The following is a 14,068-nucleotide window of genomic DNA, read 5'->3' on the forward strand; positions in this document are numbered from 1 at the left end:
TGTTTTTATGCTTGGAAAAGAAAAACGAATTGTTTCTTTGATTGTCTTCAATTAAGAAGTTGCTTTTATAAGGATTGCATTCTCTCAACTTTTTAGTTAAGCAATTCATCGAAAAAGTAAAGTAGTGGATAAATCATTTTAGGTGCATTTTGTAGTGGTTTCGAGTCGAGTCAACATACCACTAGTTTCACTTCCATCACCTTTTGACTTAAGAAACAACCTTAAAAGTAACGCTTAAATTAAAATCAATCTAGTAATCTTTATTTTTCTAGGGCTCTGAAGCACCAACATAGCTTAGGCTAGGGTCTTGGAGTAGGTGAGTACTTAACTCTCCAAGACTACAAAACCAAACAGATAGTCTATCTTGAGTAGAACAAATCCAATTGTTTCAGTTACATTCTGGGAAAGCTCCTCTTAAAGGAGAAACACGAGCTCGTGTCCGAACCAGTGAGGGGATCATTCCTCCCTCGTTGGGAACGACGCCAGGCAGTACGTATTACAAACGGTAAACCTCGGATTAACCATTGTCGAGGAGCCAGGGGTCACTTATCGGTAAACCTTGGATTGTTGTCAAGGAGCCGGTAAGGGGATTGGAGCTTGCTACTCTGCCCTTGCGTGCTGTCGGAGTTTAGACTGTTCCCCCAGGTGTAATTGTTGTGATTGGTAACCTTAGTGGCCATAATATCTAGGATTCTACCCAAGGTGACGGTGGAGGGAAGGTCCCACTGTACCTGGAGCAGACGTCGGTTATACTCACTTGGATTTTCTGGGGGGTTCGCTTCACTTCGAGACGGTTAAAGTGGAGGAACTTGGTCCAGTCTATTCATTAAGCAGGTTGCCGGGGTAACTGTTCCACCCACTATTTCTGTACTGAATCCTGCGAGGTTGGGCCTAATCACCAACTAGCGCTTTTGGTCCGGAAGACTACTGTTTGTGTGTGGTTTGACGCTCTAGATTATTTAGGCGTGTGCTTCAAATTTGATTGGTTCTTTAGAAGACTTTAGGTGGTTTGATTTGAAATTTTTTACTTTGTTTTCGTGTGTTGTAGTTAAAATCTTTAATTGTGGCGGAATTACCGAGAAGGTCCCGTCGTATTGCGGGCCAGTCTCCTGAAGTTGTATCTGTGGCCGAATTGTTGAGAAGATCCCGTGAACTTAGGGGTTCACCTCCTCGAGACGACCCCAGTTATTTAGAGGGTTTAAAGGTCCTTGTAACTCCTAGTGGCAGTAAAGTAGGTTCACCTGAAGAAGGAGAATCTTCTTTGGTAGTCCATCCAGATTACGAAAGATTAGAAACAGGTTACAATCCCGAAGCTGTTACAGTTTCCGAGCTTGCTGGTAGTTTTTCATCTGCCAGTGAAACAGGCGAAGAACCTGAAATTTCAGAACCTGTTACTCCAACTCCTAGTGTTCCTGATTCACCAAGAATAGAAAGAATTATCACCGAAAATCTTCCTGTTGGATTAATTGCTATAGAAGAACTTGTTCCAGAGGAAGAAATAGGCGTTTCTGATTCTGAAGATCTAATTACCCTTGATCTAAGGGAGCGTGAATCCATATTTTACAGTCCTCCTAGAAGTGAGTCTTGGTACCTTGCATTAACCAATTTTTTAGACAACTCAGTAGGTTTTTCTACACCTCGTACTCCGGTTCCACCAGAGGAATTCATTCTCCTGTAAATATGTCTGGTCAGTCGTCTGTGTTTTCGCAAAGTCCTGAATCATTTTTACATGGCGGTCCTTCTGTTCCTACTGGGTATCAGTCACTTTCTGGTACCTTTGCGGGAGCATCTCCTCAACCTGTTGATCATGGGTTATTAGTTGGAAACAGTGGTAATGTACCATTGAGTATAGGTGAAGTTTATATGATGTCAGGTTCAACTCCCATTAACCAACCTCAAGGTGGCCAATTACCGCCTGGGGGGCAACCTTCGTTAATGCCTGGGGGGCAACCTCAAGGTACTTCATTTGTGACTGGGGGGCAACCTCAAGGGTATCAACCCCAAGGGTATCAACCCCAGCCTCAATACGTACCCCAAAGTCAACCTCAGTATCAGTATCAACCTCAAGGATGGCAACCTCAAGGATGGCAACCCCAAGGGTATCAACCCCAAGGGTATCAACCTCAAGGATACCAACCTCAAGGTCAAGGTCAACCCCAGTATTCGTATTTACCTCAAGGTTATCAACCTACGGGTCAATACCCTGGTCAAGGTTATCAACCACCTCAAGGGCAATCATATGGGACTACACCTTACAGTTATCAACCCTATCCTCAATACGGCTATGGATCTCAGTATCCTCAACCTGTTACGAGTCAATACCCTGGAATGTTAACATGGGATCCGTCACAGGGTCAACAGATGTCGCAACCAAGTATACAGTCGGTACCTCAAGCAGGACAACCTGCAGTTCCTGGTCCACCCCAGCAACCGCAACTTGTCCAGTCAAGTGTTCAGACCCCTGTAACTTCTGTAGTTACTCAGCCGCCAATTGCACCGAGTACTCCACCTCACACGGCTGCAGCAGCTACCGCTTCATCTACCATGCTTACATCTGGAGTATCGGCAGCTCCGGTTTCTACTGTCCCTGTAACCGTTCCTCAGACATCTGTACCGTTGTCTGGACCCACGGATTCAAACCACAGTCCAGATGCCTGCAGGTCAACCTGGTACAAGTACGGTTGTTACTACTCAACCTCAATTTGTTCAACCTCCGTACCAGGGACAGTATCAACCTGGTCAAGCTGCCCAACAACCGGTTTACCAGTATCAACCGTATCCTGGGTACAATTATCAACCACCTCAACAACCCCAGTACGGTCCGGTTAATCCTGGTTTTCCAGGAGGATATAATATCCCCAATGCGAATCCTGTTCCTAGTTATCCTGGATATCCTCCTCCTGGGGCTGGTATTGTGACTCAGAGTTTCCGAGATCCTAACCGGCAGTTACCATTTATTGCGACTTTAGATTTACCCGACTTGACGCGCCTAACGAACGATCCAATTCAATATCTTCCGTTCTGGCCGCCAATGCCAAATAAGTTGCCCAGCGATATACCCAAGTTCGAAGGTAAGTCTGGAGAGGATCCGTCTAATCACGTGATGACTTACCACCTCTGGTGTGCATCAAATTCCATCTCAGATGATTCTATCCGCTTACGTCTTTTCCAGCGTACACTCATTGGTCTCGCAGCCAAGTGGTACATTGAGTTGCCACGGGCTTCTTTTTACAACTTTAGCCAGTTAGCTACTTCATTCTTAACTCATTTTCAGTTACCAGTCAGATACGATAATGGTACAGAATTATTAACTTCGCTAAAACAATCGACATCCACGTACATTTCTGATCACATCCATGAGTGGAGACGTCGAAGGAGATTAGTGAAAGTTTTTATCCCGGACCAAATTTTAGCTGAATGGTTTGTAAAATCATTATTACCAAGAATTACTGAAGATGTAGCTAAGGCCGGCGTAGTTACTGAGGAGCAAGTCATTGCTCAGGCACAATACCTTGACTTAGTTTACACTCAGTCGGGTACGTTACACGAGAAAATTCCGGATCTTCCAAATCAAACCAAATCGCTGCTGCTCCTTCGGGATCTCATGCCGCTGATGGTATGATCGGTATCGTGACTACGAAGAGTAAGAAGAAGTCTTCCAAGACCTCCAATACTCCAATTATCACTTTGCCTGATTCTCCGACAGGAGAGTCTTCTCCTCCTGAACTTACCGCCGACATTCACGCTGTAGAGTCATCTACGGCCAAATCCAAAAACGGTGGAAAGAAGAAAGGAAAGAAGAAGGCTAAAGCAGACAAGGCTCCAAAGGAGAAAACGGAAAAGTCGGAAACTAATGACGAAAAGCGCAAACCTCGTTATCCTTGTCTCATTTGTGAAGAAGATCATTTTACGAGAGACTGCCCTCATCGGGCCGAGGTAGTGAAAATAGTTAAAGGTTCTCCGACTCCTGCTGTGTTAAAGAATCCATTCCCCGAGCAGGAAAATAAGATGATAGGTTCTTCTTCGAATGCCAGTGAAGAACCCATTTTGATGATGTCTCATGTCAGGATTGCGACTCGATCGCAAGATTATGGTAGTAAGGCTCCTGTTGATGGTAAAGAAGCAGAATCTTCTAACTCTAACCCATCAACCTCAGCTCCTGGTTCCGATCCACTACAGATCGAAAAACCTAACCCAGACTTAGTGATTAAGCCGCCCGCCAAGGGTGTACTTCGAAGGTCTGCTTTCAATCCACATGCGAGAGCAGCCCAGAATTACAACATTGTTGAAGATTTAGCTGTTTCACCTTCAGCAATGTCGGCACTCGAAGTGCTGCAATCATGTCCAGCGCAACGAAAATTGCTTTTGTCGGCTATTGGAGCTGTCGATGTTCAGGACCCGAACCTAATGATCTTTGATCTAGAAAGTAGTACACCGCGTCTCCCCCATCAAATGGCTTTCCAAATTCCAGTGATAGTCAAAAACAGGCCTATTCATCGGACTGTGATTGATGAGGGAGCTTCTACGTGTATTATGTCGATTCAATGTTGGAGATCGCTTGGTTCTCCTTCGTTGAACCAATCCCCCACCATCCTTAAGGCCTTTGATGGCCGTGGGTTCCGTCCGTTTGGTATTCTACAAGAATTGCCTATAGGGGTCGAAGGTAAAACCGTTAGTCTGGATGTGGAAGTGGTTGATGCCCCTCTAGACTACAACCTTCTTTTGGGTCGAAGTTGGTCATATGCTATGACAGCGGTCGTTTCATCGGTCTTCAGAGTCATTAAGTTTCCACATAACGGTAAGATCGTGACTATTGATCAGCTGACATACTTTTCATCCGACCCAACCTCTTTAGAAACTATCCAGCATGTTGGTAAAACGACAATCCCTTATAGGGACATTGGTGTAGGTTTAGTTAAGGATTCCGGTTTACTGGGAACTTTTCCTCTCCCTCCACTCAATGCAGACCCTTCATTCGCAACAATTCATATGATCACGTCAGAAAACATTATTTATGATGATCCTTGGTATGTTCCCTCTGACTCTGAGCTAGACTCACTCGGTAATGTTATGCCGTTGAGTCCGTATGAGATTGCTTATGAAGCTCTTATGTCTTTTACCGACTTTCATTCAACCGACCAAATGAATGTGGTCAGTGAAGAGTCATTTTTCACCTCACCCTTAGAACGGATAACGTTTCCCGAAGAAGTGTCATCTGACGAACAACTTCGCGAAATCCTAAGTGTAGATGATCTACCATGGGACGATCTCCATCACAGATCTTCGTTTTTACCTAAGGATGATGTCTTTGAAAATGATTTTTCATCTATCTTTACCGCTGAATATGTCAAAGACGCTCAGGATCCAACGAAACATTCTGATTCAGAGCTGAATTTAGGGAATATTTCTCGTACTATTCCCATTGACATTTCAGTGAAGCCCGGAATCAAGGAGAACATTCATATAGGTGCCGCATGTACTGACGAAGAAATTGAAACTTACAAGGCCCTATTCCAAGAATTCCGCGACGTGTTTGCCTGGTCCTACGAAGAAATGCCAGGAATCGATCCTGCCATTGTTGTTCATGAAATCAAAACCTACCCAGATGCTAAACCCATTCGGCAACGGTTGCGTCAGATTCACCCTCGAAAAGCAGCTGCAATCAAAGCCGAAGTCGAAAAGCTGTTGAAAGCAGGTTTCATTTATCCGATCCCGTTAACGGATTGGGTATCGAATATTGTTCCCGTCAATAAAAAACAAGGAACAATAAGAATCTGTATCGATTATAGGGATATCAATCGAGCTTGTCCAAAAGACAACTATCCTACGCCTTATATCGATCAAATTATTGATGATTGTGCCGGAAGTGAGATGTTTTCCTTCATGGATGGTTTCTCAGGTTATAATCAAATCAATATTCTACCTGCCGATCAACCAAAAACGGCATTCATTTGTCCATGGGGGACATTTGCTTATTGCAAATTACCTTTTGGCCTTAAGAATGCCGGTGCTACTTTTCAACGGGCCATGTCTTATGCGTTTCATGACATCAAGCACATTGTGCAACCCTATCTCGATGATTTGCCTGCTCATTCTTTACACCGAGCTGATCACCTTGTCCACCTACGAGCAATCTTTATGAGGTGTAGGCATTATCGAATTCGGTTGAATCCCCACAAGTGTGTTTTCTGTATAGAAACAGGTCGATTGCTGGGATTTGTTGTTTCATCATTTTACTAAGTGGGCCGAGTGGGTTTCAAGTAATAAAGTCAATGCCCCATTTGGCGAATGGACCAGCGGCAATTATATGAGCATGAGCGCATCTTGCGATCAAACACTTGACAGTTTTGCATCTGACGGCAAGGATACAATCTTTACATAGACGGCCAGAAATAGCGCGCAACATTGAGCTGTGCTACCCAGACATTTGACCGCCAATGCTCCAGAGTGACAATCATTCAAATCTCAGCCTCATCGTGAGTTAAAAACGTCGAAAAACTAAGTCTGCCCCAGGCGATAAGTGTATCTCCAAATTCTGTATTGCTGGATTGAAACCGAATTTTTCGATTCCTTGGAAGCTTCAGGCCGAAAGTTTAGAGCTGAATTTAGGGAATATTTCTCGTACTATTCCCATTGACATTTCAGTGAAGCCCGGAATCAAGGAGAACATTCATATAGGTGCCGCATGTACTGACGAAGAAATTGAAACTTACAAGGCCCTATTCCAAGAATTCCGCGACGTGTTTGCCTGGTCCTACGAAGAAATGCCAGGAATCGATCCTGCCATTGTTGTTCATGAAATCAAAACCTACCCGGATGCTAAACCCATTCGGCAACGGTTGCGTCAGATTCACCCTCGAAAAGCAGCTGCAATCAAAGCCGAAGTCGAAAAGCTGTTGAAAGCAGGTTTCATTTATCCGATCCCGTTAACGGATTGGGTATCGAATATTGTTCCCGTCAATAAAAAACAAGGAACAATAAGAATCTGTATCGATTATAGGGATATCAATCGAGCTTGTCCAAAAGACAACTATCCTACGCCTTATATCGATCAAATTATTGATGATTGTGCCGGAAGTGAGATGTTTTCCTTCATGGATGGTTTCTCAGGTTATAATCAAATCAATATTCTACCTGCCGATCAACCAAAAACGGCATTCATTTGTCCATGGGGGACATTTGCTTATTGCAAATTACCTTTTGGCCTTAAGAATGCCGGTGCTACTTTTCAACGGGCCATGTCTTATGCATTTCATGACATCAAGCACATTGTGCAACCCTATCTCGATGATTTGCCTGCTCATTCTTTACACCGAGCTGATCACCTTGTCCACCTACGAGCAATCTTTATGAGGTGTAGGCATTATCGAATTCGGTTGAATCCCCACAAGTGTGTTTTCTGTATAGAAACAGGTCGATTGCTGGGATTTGTTGTTTCCAAAACCGGCATTCGCGTCGATCCCTCGAAAGTCGAGGCTATCATCCAATTGCCTCCTCCTTCGAGTTTGCGCCAACTCCAAAGTTTGCAAGGGAAAGCAAACTTTTTACGCCGATTCATCCCTAACTACGCCGAGGTCACTAAAGGTTTTACACGGTTGTTGAAACAGAATGTACAATTCTTTTGGGACGAGATTGCTCAACAATCTTTTGATGCACTGAAACACGCGTTGACCCATGCACCGTTATTGCATCCTCCCAACTACAACCAGGACTACTTCTTATACCTCGCAGCTTCGCATTCCACCATTGGAATGGTGTTAGTTCAAGAAGATGAATTCAAGGCAGAGCATGTGATATATTACCTTAGCAGAACCTTAAATCCAACTGAGTTAAAATATTCGCATGTGGAGAAATTGGCCCTGGCAGCCGTTCAAGCTGTCCAGCGTTTTCGTCACTACATTCTTCTCCGCAAAACTACTGTTATTTCGGATTGCAACCCTATGATTTATATCTTGACAAAACAACTGCTAGGGGGCAAGTACTCTAAATGGATGTCATCCTGCAAGAGTTCGACTTGGAGTTTGAGAAGTCCAAGTCTAAGAAATCTTTAGTCTTCGCGGAATTGATGTGTGATTTCCCGAGTGCTGACACAGAGACTGTGGCAGAGGAGTCCATTGCGGACGAATCTTTGTTTCTTATTAGCACTGTAGATCCGTGGTATGGGGATATAATCATCTATCTCCAAACCCAAACCTTTCGGCCTGAAGCTTCCAAGGAAAACCGTCGAAAAATTCGGTTTCAATCCCAGCAATACAGAATTATTGGAGATACACTTTATCGCCTGGGGGCAGACTTAGTTTTTCGACGTTGTTTAACTCACGATGAGGCTGAGAGAGTTTTGAATGATTGTCACTCTGGAGCATGTGGCGGTCATATGTCTGGGTATGCCACAGCTCAGAAGGTGTTGCGCGCTGGCTATTTCTGGCCGTCTATGTTTAAAGATTGTATCCTTGCCGTCAGAAAATGCCACAACTGTCAAGTGTTTGATCGCAAGATGCGCGCTCCACCTGCTCCTCTCCACCCTATAATTGCCGCTGGTCCATTCGCCAAATGGGGCATTGACTTTATTACTTGTAACCCTCACTCGGCCGGGGGGCATGCGTATATCATCCTTGCGGTTGATTATTTTACTAAGTGGGCCGAGGCGATGCCTACATTCGACGCAAGCGGCAAGACAGCTGCACTTTTCGTATTCAATCATATCATAACTAGGTTTGGTGTCCCACAAGCAATCATTACGGACCATGGAAGCCATTTTCGAAATGTCATGATGACTGAACTTACAAGCCAGCTTGGTTTGCGCCACGATAGCTCTACACCTTATTATCCGCAAGCCAACGGTTTGGTTGAGTCAATCAACAAAGTTCTAGTCGTCATGATTCGACGGATCATTGGTATCCATCGAACGAATTGGCATAACATGTTATTTTCGGCACTATGGGCATATCGAACTTCAGTGAAAAATTCAACAGGTTTCACCCCTTTTCAGCTAGTTTATGGCTTAGAAGCTGTGTTACCTATTGAGTGCGAAATCCCATCACTTCAAATGGCTGTCGAATTACTTCCAGCTACTTCCGAAGAGGAGAAACGGTTGTTATACTTAGCTAAATTAGATGAGACTCGACGTGACGCTACTTTAGCTATCGAGACTCACGCGAAACGAATGAAAGCTCAGTACGATAAAAATGTAACCCCTCGAAGTTTTTCGGAAGGAGACCTAGTACTATTATATGATCAAGCAAACGATAAGCTAGGTGCTGGAAAATTCGTTCCCATGTGGCATGGGCCCTACATTGTAAAGCGAAAGCTAGCAAAAGGGGCTTATGAGTTAGTTGATTTTGATGGGGACTCTTTGGGCAAACCCAGAAATGGACTTTACCTAAAGAGGTATTATGCTTAAAATGGTGGATGGAGAAATTTTTAGATAGGTTAGATTTCCTTTCTAGCTAGCAAGTGTGTTAGTTTAGTCAGTGTGCTTAGCTTAGCAAGTGTGGTTTTTCGTCATTATTTTGGCTCATCTTGGTTTTACTCTTGATATTGTAGATGTCGACGCCTCTCCAAACATACATTGGATTTGCTGATGGTGCTTGTCGTAGTACACGGAATATCTCTTCCGCAGCTTGGGTTATCTATTCGCCCTCTGACGAGTTAGTTTCTATGCATGGGGTAAGCCTCGGTCAAACAACGAATAACATTGCAGAATACAGTGCAGTGGTTGAATTATTATCCGAATCTATTTCATTTGGAATTCGACGTTTGATAGTGAGGTTAGATTCTGAACTTGTTGTATTACAGCTTAATAGAGTTTATGCCATTAGAAATCCTGTGTTATTAAGGTTGTTTTTGAGAGTGCGTCTCTTGGAACGTGAATTTGATTACATTGAATATCAACATATTCCAAGGTCTTTGAATACATTAGCAGATGCAATTGCTTCTCAAGTGTTGGACAGACATTTATAATAATCATGCAAGTAAATTTAAAGACATTTCATCATACATGTTAAACAAGATAAGCCGATAATAGTGATATATAGATATAGATAGAAGTGTGTCCAAAAATATATACATCGTCTTCGATCATAGGTTTAACACACCTTATGATCGGCAAAATGATAGTGCAAAAAGTCAAAAATGTCACATGTGACTACAAAAGTGACTAGTCAATCACTGGTGGTGCTCTCTGTACGACACCACTGCGCGGGCTATCTTGCGCAGAAATCTCCTAAACGGTCCAGGGACTGCAACCACGAAGCGCTGAAGCCTCATTGGAATGTCATCCATAGTAGTCTCAGGTATATCTGCCGTGAGACGCTCTAGATCATGCTCCAAATCGGCTAGTACTTCTGCTGTCGCATCCTGTAAGGCCGGTGCCGGTGCAGCTGGATGTCGTCTGTCGTAAGGCCGGAGATTGGCTGGACGCTGTGGTCCAACATCTGCATTTTTAAAATTTTACTGTTACTTTGAGACGATATATATGAAAAATAAAAAATACATAATTAGAAAACTTGTGAAAATGAAAGTACCTCTGTCATCCCATTGTTCTCCCTGTGGAAGAACCATGTCCGGATCACCTCTGAAATCCATTCCGGCATATGGAAAGTCTTGTATCACAAAAAGCTGGCCCTCTAGCCAGTCGAAGTAACTGTCAGAGAATCGAACCACTGCAGCACCCTCGTCAGGATGCCGGGCCATCACCGCAACCCATCGAACAAGCTTTGGCTCCCGAGGACCCAAGTCATCAACAGTGAGTTGCTGAGGGATCAGCATAGGAACTCTCTCCAAGGCAAAGCTCACGACTAGAGGCCCATATCCAAAAGTCTTTAGTCGTCCGTTCTTTGCCTTGGTTAGTTGGCTCTTCATATGAGCCGACACAGCTTCGCACCAGTTGAAGATGGTGCCTTGGTAACAGTCAACTGCCATCCGCATTTGGGATCCGGAAGCAATGTGCAAGGCGGCCGCGCCACAAATCCTAGTGACCGTAAATGCAATAACTCTAAGTTCCGCCAGAGCGATGTGCTTTATCTCCACGCCCTTTTTATGGCGAGTCCCTGGTCTGCACCACTCCTCGCGGAGATCATCAAGGGATTGGCCACCCGGCCTGGTCCCCGCAAGGTTGAGTTGCTCACCTCTGTTTGGCAAGCCAGTGAGAAAGTATACATCCGAGGGCTCTATCTCGAGCTGGTGCCCTCCAATGTAAAAACATTGATCTTGAACGTTCCATCGCTCAACTAGCCATTCCAAAAATCTTACCTGGCCCCTCATGCCCGGTATGGTCCAATATTTGTACAATCCACATGTTCTTAAGGCATCCAGAGAGGGTTGGTGGTTAATCGCAGCTTCATCGTCTTCTACGTGCTCTCTCTCTCTCCAGTCTAACATGTTTTGGCCCTGCACATCAAAAGAGTCAATTAGAAATTAATTTGAGAAAATTTGGTGGTTTTTTGAGAGAGTTAGGGTTTTGAAATGCGCCCTTTGCGGAAGACGCACCCCGGCTTTTTAGCACAGGGCGTCCGGACGCAGCTCGCCTGAAGGCGGACTGCGTCCCCAGACCTTTTTCCCGTGTGAGAAAAAGTCGGGGGACGCGGCCCACCCGAAGGGCACCTGCGTCCGCCGAGAGGCGCATTTTGAACCCAAAACCCCCCCAAAAAATGAAACAGAGACCAAAAACAAAAAACTAAACGGATAAAAATGAAGAGTGGGATGTGTAAAATACCTCGGTGAAGCGGCGTTCGATTCCGACGGTCAGATTTTCCGCAGCAACCACGGGAAGTTTCTTGTCAAAAGCTCCTTTTTCAACCTCAACAGTGAAACGGTAAAAATGACATGGTAAAAGGTCTTTTTATAGGTTTTTTGGATGAATTAGTTCATTTTTTACCATGAAAAGATGTTTTCAAATGTATTTTTGCCTATTTTAAACAGGTATGAGTAATGTGTCGCTTTTGTGCAGGACGAAGGGATTTCAAGGGAAATTGTAATTTTTCACAAACAAAATTTCAGAGTCATCTTTTAAGCCCTTTTCTGACTCCTAAAACATGAAAAGATCGCCGAGTGTTTCTTTTTCACTCGTTAAAACGGAATTAAAAGACGGTCCCCTTTTAGCTCTTTTCTGACCGTAAAATCAGGAAAAGATTGCCGGGTTTTTGTCGTTTCAAACTCGATAAGGAAATAAAACGACGTGTCTTTGATCGCTTTTTACTTTTCAGGTCAACGATACTATTATGAAAGTACTCCTTGGTCGCAAGATCAAGCGGTTCCCCCAGGTATTATTTTATACTTTTTCGGGCTTGAGGGACACAAATATACGAAAAAGTTCAACGTGGAGTTTCCTTAAGTTTTTCAGACTCTCTAAAATTGAAAAACGCCGAGTTTCTCCTATACTGGGCTCGTTAAACTTTTACAGTAAAGGACCTGTTCAATTACAAACAGGAACGAACCACTCCTTCCTAGGGTTCGCATTTAAACTAGGTTGGACTCGTCCGAAGGATGAGCTTATAATCAAGCATATGTTATCCTCCTCAAGCTTGTTAAAAATAAAGAGGTACTTGCCAGAAATGGTGGGGGAAAAAAGAGAAGAATGAACCTATTTGTCACCTTTTGCCTCAGAAGAAACTTTATTACCGCTCTTGAACACGACACTTTTCATTCACCTGGGTTGGGAAATCTTTTACCTCACAGTTGACTAAATCACTTTGAAAATCTTTAACCGGGTTCAGGGATCAACTTTGAGTTATTCGTCACCAAACCATCTGTTGTGTCGTTATGTGTTCAAGAGGTCTGCAAGCAAAACTTTCATCTGCAAAATACTTGTCATCCATTGACCATCCCTGAGTCAGTCCTTACAGCAACATTTCTTCAACTTGAACAATGATTTCGTGTTGCAGGCTTGCCTGCAACGGGTCGCTTTCTATCGACATCGACACATTATCTAGAAAGATGACTTAGGAATCGACAGTACCTTGAAGTCTGCATGCATCAATGGCAGGTTTCTCGCCTTTGACGTCAGTTTACATCATTGACTTTCGATCAGAGGATTCCGTGAAGTGTTCGACATCAAAACATCTATTCACATTTCACGGGTTGTGCTTGGTACTTTGAGAACCATTGACATTACTGGTGGTTTCTCTCACGCTTGTTAACAGTTTACATCATTGACTGGTAATCAAGTGGTTTCTACCATGTTCGACATCGAATCATTTAATCACATGGCTAGAATCGTACCAATTCGGGAAGTAGAAGTGAAGACCCTGGATCTAGTTTCTACCATCCAGGCTGCGAGGAGTTTTGTATTCATTATCTATGTAGACTAATCATAAACAGATGGCTGCGTCCATACTGTGTCTACAAAAGTCTATAAAAATGATGTACTGCAAGATCATTCCTGTATCAGAATAGTTAGTCCATTAGTTAAAGTTTTGAATCTGAGTATGGGAATGCCTACCTCAGTGATGATATAATCTTATCCATGTATTTTGTGTTGAAAATTGCAGGTTCCAACCAGGCCATCCACAAGGCAATCCTTGAAATGATAAAGCGCTTCACCCTTCCTAGAATTACAAAACCCTATTCTATTCCAGGCTTCGCACTTTAGGGGGCAATCTGTTACACTAAAAAATGTCACCTTGACTACTTACAGTTAGTATGGCTCAAATCAACAGTCATGCTACCCTCTTAGGCAAGTCTCATGCCTCTGTTATCCATCTCAAACTCAAAGAAGAGAGAAAGTCTTGTAAAAACTATGTTTATCTCTGGGGTCGCAGGTTCTCTCTAGCCTTACCTGCGGGGACGCTGACCATGTTCACAAAATCTGCGTCCATGGACGCTCTGTATGTTAAGGGACAGGTGCGTCCCTCTGTAAAAGGCAAAATGCGCGAGTTTTATCTTGAAAAAGTTACTTGTGGTTACTTCTAGAACATTCTAGAGGTCGGTTTGATGAAATGGATGCGCCTCCAGTTGGTTCATGTATCTCTATTAAGGGGGAACTTATCCCATCAATAAGGGAGCTATCCCACCCATAGAGGGGGATGATCCCATTGATAGTGGACCTGAATAACCTCTTTACAGCACTATA

This window comes from Pinus tabuliformis, chromosome 5_2 (genome assembly GCF_031772625.1).
Source record: "Pinus tabuliformis cultivar Carrire ecotype Pingquan chromosome 5_2, CPIR1, whole genome shotgun sequence".
NCBI classification, from domain to species: Eukaryota; Viridiplantae; Streptophyta; class Pinopsida; order Pinales; family Pinaceae; genus Pinus; species Pinus tabuliformis.